Genomic DNA, 16161 nt, shown 5'->3' with positions numbered 1-16161 from the left:
AAGCTGATCAGAAACCAGGAAGGCAGTCCAGTGAAGAGAGCAAGATGACTGAGCATAGTAGCGTAGACAATCTGACAAGGAGGGAGTGGGCCGAGGCAGCTTATATACAGGCTTGATTGCAGATGATGAGCAGGTGGGAGCGCCAGGTGAAGGTGGTTGAACTAATGAGGGGTGTGGCAGAGCAGAGAGTGAGACTGAATAATTGGATAATTCCCACAGCAACAGGTGAGGGGGAGAGCAGACTCTGACAATTTGATGCCATCTCTCTAACGTGCCTTGAGTTTCAGGATGATACGCGCTGGAAACAGGATGCTGAATATTTAGAGCTTGGAAGACTTGATTGAAGAGTTTTGACTGGAAATTTGTAACCTGGTCAGTTTGGATAATACGGGGGAGACTGAATATGGAAAAAAAACTTTGTTAAAGCCGTCACTACTGAGCTGGAGGTTACTTTACGCAGCGAGACAGCTTCTGGAAAGTGGGTAGCAGTGCACATAATGGTAAGTAAATACTGATTCCCATTTTTGGTTCTAGGCAGGGGGCCAACACAGTCAATTATCACCCTTTCGAACGGCTCCCCTATTGCAGGTATAAGATGCAGTGGGGCTGGAGGGCTAGTTTGATTTGGTTTGCCTGTGATCTCACAAACATGGCAGCAGTGACAATACTTGGCTGCATCAGCTTTTAATCCTGGCCAAAAGAAGTGCTTAAGGATGAGCTGATAGGTTTTTGTTACACCTAAATGTCCTGACCACTGGCTTTCATGTGCTACAGATAAAAAATGCTGTCGATAATCAGTAGGTACAACTATCTGATAGACAGCACTCCAATCAGAATTAGCAGCTAGAGACGGAGACCATTTACGCACCATGTCTTTTTCTGGCTAACTTTTCACACTCTGCTTTGTTGGCACTCACCACATTTGAGAAGCATCTTTTTAGTGTGAGGTCAGCCCCTTGAGCAGCACACAAGCGTTCACGAGTCACCGGGAGAGACAGACTAGCAGGAGTTGGCACAGCTGGGCTGGCGGGGCACACAAGTTCGGTTGCACTGCCATTAGGAACCGCGGCAGCGACCTCCACTTCAATTTCTTCCGAAAAGGCCGGCATAAGCACACTGTTAGACAGAGAAAACTCCTTACTTTTACGCGATTGGGCACAAGTGACTGCACATGAGGGAAACAAATTAGAGTGAGGCTGTGTTATCCCGCCAGACTCCATGCGCTGAGGGTAATCCAACACTTTGTAACAGTTTGGGTCCGTGTTTCTTGGTTGAAGTAGAAGAAAACGAGTCAAAAAACTTACAGTCACGCTGATACTGGGGTTTCCACAATGCTCGTCGTTTATTACTAACATCCACATCAACCTTATTAAGCCCGGTTGTACGGCTACTACTACTACCAACACTATTTCAATCTTTTTCCAAGTAAACATAACATTTAACATACTCACAAGGTCTACCGACTATATCATTGCAAAAATTTGGAGCATTACTAACCATCTGCATCACTCCCACCACGGCTTCCACTCTCAGTTTCACTATTCTCCATGGCAGAACTGCAAAAGAAAAAGCAATGAAAACAAACAAATCGTGTTGGGTAACGTGCTGGCAGCTGTTACTAGCTAATTAGTAGAGAAAAAATACATTCAATGTTAGTACCAGTGTGACAACCGAGAAAAAAACAGGCTAGTCAACATATATACTCATACATATATCATATATTTTCTATATATTCAACCTCTGCCAAGAATTTACTGTTCTTAACGCAGCTGATGATCTGGCTCTGCTGTAAAGACACAACATTAACTTTAATGGCGCCGAAGTTGGCTTCTGTTTCGGGAATTAATGTGAAAGTTGAGGGATATCTCAGCTCTCTCTCTATTATTACAGCACATACAAGTTGTGAAGGGTACTAGACATCTTGGTGAATGCCTTAATGCTGTTTGAAACCCAATTTCAAATCTTACATGGTTTCAGCTTTCTGTCTGAACCACATAAGACCATGTCTTATAAATATACTTTAACGTTAAGTTTCATGGTTTTTAATCTCGACCATGTCTGCTGACTGCCATTTAATGTTGTTATTTATTTAAAAAGGTAAAACCAATGTTCATCAAATTTGAAATGGGGTTTACCTATTGTTAAGAGTGCTGTTACAACTACTATCAGTTTCAACTGCAAGTGGTACAACAACAATCAATTACTAGAGTTAATTCTGAACTTTTAATAACTCCCGCATCTGTTGTGAACTTCTGCATAACTTACATCTTCTACCTAATTCGCTAGGTTATTTTACTGCTTCAAGTTACCTGTTTTTAGCATCTGTATTCCCACCTGTCTTCACCAGGACCACCACCTCTTCTTTGTGGTCTGGCAGTTGAACACATAAACAATGCTAACTTCTTTGCTCAGGTCCTCATTAATGTTATCCCACATGCTTTCTCAAACAATGCAGAGCCTGAGTTGCTGAATTTTACATCGTATCAGCAAGCTTATTATGTTCCTGTTGTACTTAGTCACTGTAACGTCACCAAGGCCTTGAGTTTATCAATTTGACCATCGCCATGTTTGATTTTTGGATGAGAGGGTAAAGCTGCATAGCACTAGCTGCTAGCTTGGTTAGCACAGTGCATTTACAACCTATGGTTAACAGTGATAATGGTAATGCTAATTTCTGCTAGCAAAAAACAGGCGTAAAATCATTGAAACAAAACTGAACATCTGATTTCTTGGAAGGTCTTTTATCTCAACCAAACGCTGAACAAGAGAGGACTTTTTTAGGCAACCAGAACAGTGTCATCTCTCATTTCCCTTGTGTGTTCCCCCTGTGTTTATGTGCACCTCCTCTCACCTGCCCTGCATCACCCTGGTTAGCCCAGTCCTGCTCCTAGTGTCTTCCCCAGTTTATCTGCTCCCAGCCTGCCCGTGTGTTGTGTCACCTGTTGTCTGTTTACTTTAGTTCTTGTTTTATTTTGAAATATTTTCTCCTTGTGCCTTGTCACCTTTACTTCCTGTGTTTGATCACCTCATGTGTTTCACCTGTGTCTCGTTTCCCTCACCTGTGTCTAGTTTGCAATCACACTCTGTGTATTTATAGTCCAGTTTTCAGTTTGGTCTTTGTCAAGTTGTCTGCTTTCGTATTGTGTTTGTACTGTGTTTATTCTGTGTCGTTCTGTGTTTGTTCCTGTGGTCATGGTCAGTGTTCCTGGTTCTTGTGTCTCAGAGTCTTTTGTGACTTTTGAAGTATTTCATTAAAAATTTCTACATCTGAGCCTGCCTGCTTGCTGTCATCTGCATTTGGGTCCACCTGCTCCACTCACCTTGACAATGATCTTCAGTTTTACTTAGACGAGGTTCAAATCTTTCATGTGGTCATGTGCGATTTGTCGCTTTCTAGCAACCCATATATGTATTCGTAATGTATTATTTTTAATAAGCATACGTTTTCTTCCTGGAACGAATATGTTCACACAGTACTTTGTGGATTATTCATAGAGTAATAATTAAATGTATTACATTGCAAGTGTTAAGAAAAGGTAAAGAAATTGCTTATTTTTGACACATTTTAATACAAAAGCCAGTCACGGTACAAAGATTATACATAGACAACAGCACATACATTGTTTAAGCTATAAAACATGTCACAGTCAACATTAACAGCAAGATATATACAAACACGTAAATACATGTTTAACAAATACTCAATATTGTGTTTCCATTACACCTTGTACATCTGTCTAAAGTCACGGAGCAAGTGGCCAATTGTGTTGTTTTCCAAGCCAGTACTTCCATTCAATGAAATGGAAGTACTGTGAACCCTCAAAAATCAAACCACTCCTGAAGGACCTGCTGATATCACCATGGCATCACCATCTACATCTCCTGTGGAGAAAATTATAACTAATGTCACTGTATTGCCAATTATGCAATTTTAATAAAAAGTACAATAATAAAGATAAAAATTGAATAATAAAAGATTAACACAAATGCAGAGGAGAAGAAGAAACACATCTTCCTCAGACAATAGGGGAAGCAATAGGAGCCATGGCTAGAAAAAGTCTAATAAAATCTGATTTGATATGTGAGAATGTATAACATTAAGTATAAGATCAAATCAGTGGTTCAGGGGAAGGGATTACAATTTGTCTGGTAAAAATGTACTAAACGTAGTGTAAAGGCCACTTTAAAAAGAGCATGTCGTGAATAAACGGCACATAATAAGAAAAACTTCGCTGGCAAAAATGTTGCATCCAAATAACAAGTGTCTTCAATATCAAAAGAAAAATATGTCCAAGACTGGTATCCAAACTTACAACCTTTATCCATCCCTTGTAGAGTTGGACTTTATCATTGTCATGTGGTGTCTACACACAGGGCACTTTTTTTGATGCAAGAAGTTTGGGGGTTTTTTGCAACCACTTCATCAATGATCTTCCCCCTTTTTCTGCTTTGCAAAACAATTCTCTCATCAACCTTGCCATGTCTGTGGGAGATACAAAGTGTACTCATGAACATTCATAAACAGGTCCCAATCCCTAAAAGGCTTTCAGTTCTTCTCCAGCCCACTGTAACCATAGACTGTATAAAAATAACGGACATATCTGTCAAGACATCACTCATTGGTTTGTGGACTCGGCGTTTTGAGGCCTCTAGTTTGTTATTCTGACTGCCACCTTATTGGATTTTTGGAGCCAGAAGTGGTGATAAGTGGACAAGATGGTGCAGCTGACCATAACACTAGTTGCTAGCTTGGTTAGAGCAGTGCATTTACAGTCTATGGTCAGCTGTGATAATATTAATGCTAATTTTTGATAGTGAAAAACAGGCTTAAAACCATTAAAACAAAATGTACTTACTGAAAAAACTGAACACCCAGCTCCTGAAAACACTGAAATAGCAACGCCATGGACAGCTACAGCTACAGCTATAGTCTGAATTTGGGGTTACGCCATGTTTACGTTACGTAACCAACGTTGCCACCATGGTAGCGACTTGTCAATTAATCACAACGTGGCCATGCCCTAGAGCATACCCTACTTTATCGTCAAATTTAAATAACATGGGACTGTAACTTACAAAATGGTCATGATGTATTGAAAAAGACTTGAAACTAGCGATCGAAACCATAAACTCATTAGAAAACTGTTAACAGATGTAATAAATCAAGTGAGAAGTAGGGTCATTTTCTCATAGACTTCCATACAAATGGTTTTCTTTTTGGAGACAATGGAGTCTCCTCCTGCTGGCGATTAGAGAGAATGCAGGTTTAAGTCACTTCTGCATTGGCTTCCCTTTTCAGTCCCGGAGCTACCCAATTGATTATAGCATCGTGTTTGATACTAATGTCACGTGGTTGTCATGAAATGCACCCACTACTATTTTTCAATGGAGTGACTTGTAAACTTCTAACCCGTATGAACAAAAGAATTACAGATTTAATAAATAACATGCAGGCTTCTTGGAATTTTATTGCTCACATATAATACAAAAACTATTACAATCAGAAAGGTGTTGTAGTGCATCGGCCCAAGTCTGTGTTTCCGTTTGTGTTGTGAAAGCCCCAAATCTTCATAAAGCTTCATCCACCCATCACAAGTAATGAAAGTTAAATTTGCAAGCATTAGCAGAATAACTACAGCTAACTGTTGCCACATTACAAGCCTACATTAGTGGTTGTTGGCTGACAACGTTGTAAAACATTAACACTAATTTAGCGTTAGCTATGTTCAATCGCAAAACAAACTTACCTGAGATTTTGTCCAATTGCTGCCACTCGTCACTCTCACTGTGGGTTGTATGAATAAAACATTCATTCACAACACAAAGAAAACACTTTTTCTGAACACGGGAAGTTGTTTGAATTCACTCAGACTTGAGGATCGCCCGGACCAAAACTTGAGCATGAATGTGCTCTATCGTGGTGAGTGGGATGGTCTCTCCTTAATCTGATTGGTTATTGTGTATCTTTAAATGTAGCTGTATCTAGACTTAAAAGTCTCCTTGTGTGGCCGTCTTGTAAAATGGATGGTACTTTAACTACTTTAAATAAAAAGCTTTAGCTGAGAGAATTGTTGTTTAAAAAGACAATGTAACGTTAATGCTACACTCTCCAGTCCAGTAGGTGGCGTATTGGCAAATGCCATTAAATGTTAAGATGATATCGGCATGTACTTTGGCGGTCATTTCACTCTGTGTAATTTAAGTTAACTGTTAGCATGTCTGGTAGTTAAGCAAGGCTGGAAATTGCACACACATTAGAGGTGACCTGAAAAGTGATGTAAAACATTGATGTACATAATGTTGTAGCAACGTTATTGTAGGCTTTTTTGCATGTTTTGAAATAATATTTTCAGAAGATCACTGATATCACGTTCCTGTAGGTAACTAACAAAGCCCACATCCACTGTGTTCCAGAGACATCAGTAACGTTATGTATGTGTAATGTTAGCATGTGTTACGTGATGTGACTTAATGTGTATAAAATGGCCGATTTTTATGTTTGTCATTTAAACAATAACCAAAAAATAATTAAATAAATAAATAAAATATTTTTTTCCCACTGTTATCTAGCAGTTGATTGTATCTTCAGAGAAATATTTGTGATCTCGCAGATATTTTTACCTCCCCGGAGTGATAAACCCAATATTTCCAGAGACTGTGCTGCTGTGATCTGCTCTTCTGATATAAAGACCGGGGGCATCAAGCTGCACTGTTGGTGGAATTATTATTATTATTTGAACCTTGATATCATATCATTGTAGGCAGGAAGAAAACATCAGTGACATCACAAAAATACCTTCTTAGAATGCAATCTGCTGCTGGATAACAGGTGAATAAATGACGTTAACATTTCACCCCCTAGTGTCTGCATAGGGAGCTCAATGTGACAGAGTAACGTAGGTAACTTAGTGCCAAGGTCACAAATTTGGAGCATTTATTTTGTCTGTGACAGCAAAATGTGTTACACAGGCAATCATAAACTCCTGTCAGTTAAACTGGCCTTTCTAAACATTTTTAGGTTTGGTTAACTTAAAAATTGCACTATAAATGGACTTGAAGAAACTTGCTAAAGGCTAAAAACAACCTATAATGTAACACTCTTTCAAGTTACAGGCTAAATATTAGAGCAAAAAGAAGTTAGAAAAAAAGAAGAAAAAAAAGAACAAGAGCAACACAAAAAAACCCTAAAAAGAAATCAAAGAAGTCAGAGAAGACAGAAAATCAATGTGCAGGTATGTTTACACATAACTTCCATCTTAGTAATAGCAAGAATGTTGCTTTGAACTGGTGCATGTAGATTGCTTTTGTTTAATGATCTGTGAGGGTGTAATGGGTCAAAAAATACATAATTTTTTGTCATCAACCCATCAGATTCTGTGACCTGCAGTGTTGAAAGAAGTACTCACATCTTATGTATAAGTATCAATACCACAATGTAAAAATACTCCATTACAAGTAAAAATCCTGCATTTAAAACCCTACTTATAGTAAGTAAATTTAGCTGGTAATACTTTTATACTTTTACTTAAGTAGGATTTTAAATGCAGGATTGTTTGATGATATAATTGGCCATCCTGCATCCAACACATGCAATGACTGTCTGAGGCAGCTTGCTTAATATCTTATTCTGTCAGCATATGTCCTGCTAAGGACCTAAACACCAAGGCAGAGTGACAGGCACCTAGGCCATTCGAGATCAATATCAAGTCCAGTTTCACAGCTGCTTTGTTGGATTGGTGTCTTTATTTGACATCAATCTTCATTACATGATTTGGATTGATTTTTGTATATGTGTCATACATGAAGTAGTAATTGTTTCTGTACTGTGCTGTCTTTCTTCACCTGTCTTTTTCAGATGTGTCCTCATGGTCACACTGTGTGGAATTGGACTTCCTAGCCCACTTTAAAGTATGGGATGCTGGTGGGGGACTTCTTGTTGGCCAGTAACATACTGCTCTCTGGCAACAACTGTGCAAAGATATCACTCCTATTCAAATTTATGAAAATGGGGAAGGTGGGGAGGTCCTCGTTCTTCAGGATCCAGGACTCCTACTGTGTGAACACTATAAAGGACCTCTGGAATGAGAAGAAAGCCAAAATCATCACCCAGCTTCAGTCTAAAGGGCCTGTTGTGGCCCTGGATTAGTTTCTCACACACACACACACACACACACACACACACACACACACACACACACACACACACACACGCAAACTATACACTATATAATAGAACTGTATTTGTTCCCAAGAGACAGTATTAGCAGGGCAGATTCAAGGTGATACGAAGACCTAACACAAAAAATTTTTTACAAAAACTACTTTGGCTTTTGTGGATGATTTTTGAATAGATGCTGACAATATTTTCAATTAAGTTTTTATTTGTGACATAAGAAGCGCTAGCCTGACCTATGGCTGCTCAGTGTTGTTTCATGCAGTTGGAGCAGCTTAAAATGACAGGTTTTGCTCATTATTGAACAGTGTAGTTACCATTTTTGATCTCTTTTTGTTCTCATTTCTATTCAAAGGATTGAATGGATGGACAGATGGATGGATGGACAGTCCTGGATACTGTGCACAATAGTGCACATACGCTGCCATGGACAATGAATCCAAACAGATCATCTGCATGGTCAACATTGACAAGTGGGAGACACTGAGGATCTCAGTTGTCATGGAGAAGGAGTGCTTCATGGATACCTTTGAGACACTCTGTCAAGAGATGAATGTAACAGAAATTTGCACAGATGCTCATACCCAAATATCAGTCCTGTTCAGTTAGAGTATTTATTGTAGTTTTCTTTAAGGGTTGGTGCAGCAATGTAACCTTCTACATAAAGTCCCAGACCACATTCATCACTTACATTATTATGACTAGACACTGTTTTGGATTATTACATAGCATACATAAGTGTTCCATGACTTGTTTTTGTCCTCCCGACAAAGGGACATACAAAGACTGTTGAGTCCCCCACATCCTGGACATCTGGCATGGGTCCAAAGGCTTGGGCAGAAAAAAATCATGCAGTAAGTTCATCATCTCTTGATGGAGAGAGGGATGGAGCTGGATTTTTTTAAAATCATCTACATCAGTGTACATACACAGTTACATTTCTAACTTTTTCCTCAGGACATGTGGCTTGGATTCATATCCCGTATCACAGGAGAACATGTGTAGGCCCTTGTTGACTGTCACCATGGCCCCTTGGTGGAGAGCAGAGAGAAGGAGTGGATCCACAAGGGTTCCAGGGCACAGCAGAGACTGACAACTTATTCTTGACGCACGCTGGCTAAAGACCATGCACAAGTATCTATGTTTCAAGTATATCAGCATAGGTTGCTATATTCAACTAACTGTTTTCTCCTATACAAATATTACACTGTAATTCAGAATTGATGCTGCTATGTCTTGAATTGTATTACCAGAACATAAAGCAATTGTATATTATTTTCACTGTGGATCTGTAGTTGTTGCACAATCACATAAGTTCACAATCACATACTCAGCAAGCAAGCGCTGGCTGGCCTGGACTACAATGATCACATCCACAGACCAGCCAAGAGAAAAGCTATGGATGGATGAACTTATAGGTGCTGAGTCAAGACAGAGCCACTAATATGCCAAATATAGGTACAATGTTTTGTTTTTGTAACAAGTACAAAATGCATGGTGCTGATTTAGTGTGATGATGGCATTTTATGTGGAAATGCAAACTACTGTGCAATGTAAGGTAATATGAATGTTTCACTAAGCTTAAACTCCTTTCTCTTATGACAGGTAAGGCAAAGTGTACAATAAGAAGTCCAGGAAGTGGAACTTGTACACACTGACGGTGGAGAAGGAATACAGCTACATTGCAGACATCCAGAGTGCTATTCTGTGGTGATGGTTGTTTGCAACTGAGAGAATGCTACGGATCAGAACCAGGAGGCCTGACAATCCCTGTCAACATGGGGTTCTCTCTGGTGTTCCTGCCCCAAATACCCAGGAGCTGTTGCAGATGCAAGTCAGTAGAGGGCTAGGTGAGTTAGCTTACGATATTGTAGCTTGAACATGAAGTGGTAACATATTTATATGAAAAAGCAACTTTAAAATCCATATGGCTCCATTATAAGTAATTCCAATGTAGATTGTAGATATTAATGCCAGGTTCCACATACCATCATCAGGTCTGTTTTGAAAGATTCTGAACCTCAACACTACTTATGATGATCTACAATAGTTATCTAAACAAAGTAATTTTGTTGTGCCATGGCAGCACAACAAAATTAAACATGTGGCTTTTATCGCCAAACACAGACATTGTAACAAATCACTGATACAATTGTGAAACTATGCAAATGACTCTGAAAGTGAAATTTTGCTAACTCTAAAATAACTAGAATTGCTAACCATCAAATGAAAGTAAATGGAAAAATGAATGTCCAAGTTTGATATAACAGAGGCCTATGTCTATTTCTGGCCAATCTAAAATATAGTCAAATAATACTCACTTCCGACAGTAGGTTGAAAACTGTTATGACGGTGCATAAAATGCAGCCAAAGTTGTAGTGTTATCATTCTTTGACAGTAACGTGGCGGTCTTTGAAATGCAATAATTACTGTCAGATATGTAATTGTGATATTCTGTCTAAAGGACAATCACTGCCAAAACAGTAGAAGATTACCACAGCGCCCATATGATGCCGCATGCACAGGCTGACCTGTCAGCCAACACTGACTTGTGTTTATAATGTAGGACACATTGGGAACTTGTCTTTAATTTCAAATTGAGGAGGTGAGTGAATTCCAAAGAGACATGGAGAGTTGCCTCACCTCTGGACCCCCAAACTGATCTCTTTGCCGAGTGGGGATCTGACAACATGATACTGACCAAAGTTAAACACTGTGACAAAATGAAGATTGAACAGACCGTTTCTGACCAATAACTAAATTATGTCCTAAACTAAAAGCATAAATGACCTTTGGGGTCATTTGAACCAGGAGAAAGGACTGATAACTCAACACACATGCACAGAAAACTCTTTTTGGCCTCCTTGCCCACACATACTAGAGTCATCAACTCTAACTCACATTCTTGAAGGACATTCATTGAGCTTCTCTGCAAATCTGAGCTAAAGCTGAATTTCATGTGAATTAAATGTCTAATCATTATGTAAATTGTGTAATCTTGTCATGGAAATACATAAAGAATGGTATAATTTTGATAGTTGTGTGTTAACCTATTGAGGAGATATTAATATTCGATTTTATTCAATTTTTACTACATGTGACAATACTGGCCTCTAGTAATAAGATTAGAATTTCAAATTGAATTTTCTTATGTTAAGAGTTAATGAATGTTTATATGGTAAATATGCAATGGTATTTTTTAAAAACACCCAAGTGTTTAACTTTTGATCTATTAACCTTTATAGACAATCATATTTTAATTGTTAAATTAGATAGGTACTTGTATTACAAGAATGAAGTTACTGAAGTTATAGGAATATAAAATGTGTGTGTGTGTGTGTGTGTGTGAAGAATTGAGGTTGAATATTTTCTTTTATCAGGTAATAAGTCATATTGAATGTTTTATGAGTTATGTTGAATTTATATTTGAAATTATGTTTCTGAAAGTTTAGTCACATAATTGTTGCTTTAACTTTATTTCATTAACTATAGTGTTAACTTTTATTTCAGTGTAGATGGTTTGAGAAGGTTGAATCAGTGAAGGCTGAATGTCTAAACATCACAAGAAGTGTTAATATGCATGTTGATGTTTGGTATGTTGGTAGGAAGGATTGAATTATTGTCAAATGAATGTATGATGTTGAAATGTTTTCCTGAACTGGTTTTACAATAGACGATTTACAATGTGACATTAAGTATCCGGACAATAGTGACTCTGAAGTGTGAATTTGCATTTAAAACTCAAAACTTAATTCCCCGGTGTGAGAAAAATAATTCTCTTCAAGTTTATGTGTATTTCAATATTTTATTGAAGTTGAGTTTCTTTTTATTTTATTTGTAACATTAAATCTCGTGTTCCCACGTATAGTATCTCATTGAAGTTTACGCTGCTACTGAATAAAGAGTTGAGTGTACTCAGATTAAACTTTATTCGCTATTAAACTAAGATTACAAGAAGCGAAAGCCTGAATCCTCAACTCAACTGAAACATTACTTTGAAGAAGATAGCAGCGCTTAAACTGTATCTTGGCCTGCTTGATGAGAGCAGTACAGCCCACTGTGAGTTAAGCTGACAGAGAGTCTTTCACAGCAGCCTGAAACACAGCTTGACTCCTCTTCACCGGTGGTTCAACACCGCTGACTGCATACAGACTTGCTCACAGCCCATGGCTCGATCTGGGTTTTGCAACTACAAAGTATAACTAGTTCACTACAGCTCAAAACAATGCCGGACCTACCGAGACAAAATCTCTGCAGCAACGTCAACAGTAAGGCATAACATGGCTCCATGATCTGCAGCTTCAGTAACGCTAGCGGACATTTGCTGACAGAAAGCTACATTACTGTTCTATTTTGGGTACATACAACAGCCCATTTGGACAACTGTGTTGCCTTACAAAAACAGTAAACTAACTGCAAGCCAAATACCCAACACATTAAATGTTTATCATGAATATCTACAGCATCCTCAAGCACAATTAAACCCACCTGGGTTGCAGGAGAGGTCACACCGTTGTCTATCTTTCAAGACCTGCAGGGGGATGAATGCAATGGAACCATCTGTCCTCTGATTGGACAGGTTGACTCTGCGTTTGACCAATCAGATTCACACGTAAAAACAGGGTCATAATTCATACTCATAACTTGCAGTTTGTAGTTGTAACTTCAGGGTCGCACACACAGGTAGGAAATGTGTGTGTCTGTCTCTCAGACTTTATGAAACCTCACTGTTGAAAAAAATCCTGCACAAATGAATTACACATACACAAAATATTTCTACAGCTACAAAAATTTTTTATAGGTGCAAAATATAGGGAAGAACGGGGTAAATAGAGCCAGTGGGTAAAATGAGCCATCCCCTTTATCTGTGTAACCATAAGCAAAAGTAATTATGTGATCACAGATTAAGAAAGTATAGTTCACATTACTCAATTCATCTTGGACTCAAGCACATGGAGAGAGTGGTCAGCAAAACAGAACAAAAAAAAAGATTTTTGTTATGCCAAGTGAATTCATCATGTTACTAAAGTTATTAGTCTTGTATCTTAATTAAAAAATATACATTTTGGACATTATTACATGTTAATTTAAGTCAGTGTAAGCTATAAAACAAGGTCATAAACTTAGCATAACCGTGGATCTGAACCACTGTGTGAAACAGTTTTGTCAAAATAGAGGTTGTGGGGTAAAACGTGCCAGTGATGTTGGGGCAAGTTGAGTCAATGGCTCAATTTACCCCCAAAAATTATTTTCTGATATTCTAGAGACTAGAGTTTATGTTAATGTTTGATCACTGTTACAAGTGTTACAATGTTGATGAATAAATACCTAATTGTTGACTAATGTTAAATTTAAGCCACACACAAACATGCTGTACATACAGACGGGTGACAAATTAAAGGAAAAGCCGACATAAAGTGTCGTAGCAAGGTGTTGGACCACCAGAACAGCATCAATACACCTTGGCATTACAAGTCTCTGAACTCTTCTAGAGGGATGAACACCATTCATCCAGAAGATATTCCCTCATTTGGTGTTTTGATGATGGTGGTGGAGAGCGCTGTCTAACACATAGATTCAAAATCTCCCATAGGTGTTCAAATAGGTTGAGATATGGTGACTGTGAAGGCCATAGAATATGATTCACATCATTTTCATACTCATCAAACCATTCAGTGACCCCTCTCTGCTTCCTGTGTGAAAATGTTCCTAACAAGTACTATCAAAGCTGAGGTATGGGACTCAGTCACTGTAACTTTAGAGGGAATTTCCAGGGAGGAAAGGCAGATAAGGATTTGGCCTTCAACTCTTCATTGTCAGCAGAGACAGAAAGAAACTCCCTACAGATATGGTGAATTAATTAAAAATAGCTGTAGGGTGATGAATATGGGATGATTGTGATGCATGTGGCTGTACATGCAAGTACCAACACTGAACTTCATTCAATATCTCTTCAGCCTAGCAAACTGGGAGATTTGGACTTGCAAATATGTATTCTGAATATTGCAATAAAACTCTGAAAGACAACTTGCTCTCTGTGAATACATCTTAAATTTCCACTACAGTCATCCTGGAAGAAACAACTCCCATTAAGGTAGAAATGTTTGATCATAGGATAAAGGTGATGACTCACAACAACTTTGTATTGATTAGCAGTGATCCTTCCCTCTAAGGGGACAAGTGGACCCAAACCATGCCAGCAAAATGCCCCCCACAGCACAACAGAGCCCCCAGATCCCCTCACTGTAGGGGTCAAGCATTCAGACCTGGACCAGTTTTTCCTTTAATTTGTCTGTATACACAAAAGCACATTTACACACATATTCTTTCTGTGGCTAACACACAAAGATCACAGTTTAATCTTTACTGGAAGTGTTTAGGTAACATGTTGAACAACAAGACACAAACATATAATTTTACTGACAAGTAGTTTTTGCCTTTGTTAAATTGATGGCATTAATAAAGTTCAAAATTATCTCAAATTTGTTTGATTTTGTGTAATTTTTATATCAGTATTTAATGGTAACACTATTTACACATAGAGTGCTCAATTTACCCCATCCCCATGCTCATTTTACCCCTACCTTGGGGACAAACTTTTTTTGATGGGTCACAAACCATAATAATTAGATAACTTGTTTTAATTTCCATGGGTACACAACAACCTGAGGTATATATATTAACTATTATTTGAAACAAACACACTTTCATTTTGCAGTAAAACGTGGCTCATGTTACCCCGTTCTCCCCTATGTGTGCACAAAACTTTTTCACACATGCATGAAATATTTCTACAGCTGCAAAACTTTTTAACTATTACACATTCACAAACCATTTCACAAGCTCAGTATATTTATGACCATTATTTGATTCCATACACCATCAGCACTCCCTTCACTAGGAAGACCAGCTAGACTGATAGTGGACTAGTAGCGTGTTATATCTCCCTGCTGATAGCCAAATTTGGACAGCCATTCACAATCGCAGAGAAGTTGGTGCTCTCTGCCATCTGTGTCATCTCTACCATGATGGAGCACAATCCCACACAGGTGCTGAAATCCATCCCACTCAGCAATGACACCGTGGCACACAGGATAAATGAAATGGGCACTGATACAGATGAGCAGCTGTGTGCCATCCTCTCCACTCAGCCATCAGCTGGATGAGAAAACCATCTCTGACAACAATCCTCTGCTGATGGCCTATGTCCGTTATAAGGCCTCCAACAGTCAGGAGATGGCTGATTAATTTTTGTTTTCCAATTTTGTTTTGTTTTTGTTTGGCAGCATCATGGAGGTCCTGGAGGAGGTTGATACAGCTCTCAGGGAAAAGGTGTCATCCAGCTGCTGCGACATCATGTGCCTCGCAGACTTTTTGAAAAGATGAACAAAGACACACTGAAGCTTCAAGGAAATGGATTCACTCTGGTCCAGTGCAAGGCAGTCATCCACAGCCTCACCTCCAGAAGCAGGAGGCAGTTTGCTCATTTCCCACAGACCAAGGCGATCTACTGTTTTTCAGAAACAACTTTAAATAAATATATCATAATAGGCCTGCTATTATTATAACTGATATATTTTAGTTCTATGAATACATTGTGATGTAATGATTATTATATTGACTTGTCTCAAAATATAGGCTCAAATATGCATTATAAATATAAACAAACATTTATTAGTTGACTAATTTGCAATAAAATAACCACTTCAAAATCAGATAGTCTATAAGTCTTCACCAAGAACACTTTGCTGGTTATGTTCATTGCAGGTGTCTGAGGCTCTTAACGATGACCACCTCCTCATTTACACCGACCACCTGAGGATGGTCAAGGCTGACATGGAGATCTGCTTCAAGGAACTCCTGAACCTTGATGTTCCTGTCTGGTGGTGTAGCCCTTTCAGGTGAACGTGACCGAATGCGAGCCCACTATCCAGGAGCATCTTGTCGACATCCAGAGCGACAACAAGGCCCAGGCTACTTTCCGCACC

The 16161-nt window shown here is 38.7% G+C and overlaps 1 long non-coding RNA gene across 9 annotated transcripts; it reads left to right on the top strand.

The window, feature by feature from the left end:
• Positions 1-256: 256 nt before the first annotated feature.
• On the top strand, positions 257-15723 carry LOC122989425. 9 transcript variants are annotated; one of them, XR_006405062.1, is made up of 5 exons: positions 257-500; positions 7856-9027; positions 9131-9631; positions 9779-10023; positions 15460-15723. It is a non-coding gene; the product is annotated as an uncharacterized LOC122989425 (long non-coding RNA). The 9 variants fall into 9 exon arrangements; XR_006405064.1 differs by lacking the exon at positions 257-500 and adding an exon at positions 3876-5920; XR_006405063.1 differs by lacking the exon at positions 257-500 and adding an exon at positions 7201-7232.
• The last annotated feature ends 438 nt before the right edge of the window (positions 15724-16161 follow it).

This window comes from Thunnus albacares, chromosome 9, assembly GCF_914725855.1.
Source record: "Thunnus albacares chromosome 9, fThuAlb1.1, whole genome shotgun sequence".
Taxonomy (NCBI): domain Eukaryota; kingdom Metazoa; phylum Chordata; class Actinopteri; order Scombriformes; family Scombridae; genus Thunnus; species Thunnus albacares.
Note: the sequence above shows the minus strand (reverse complement) of the source record. Positions and strands in the feature narration are given on the sequence as shown.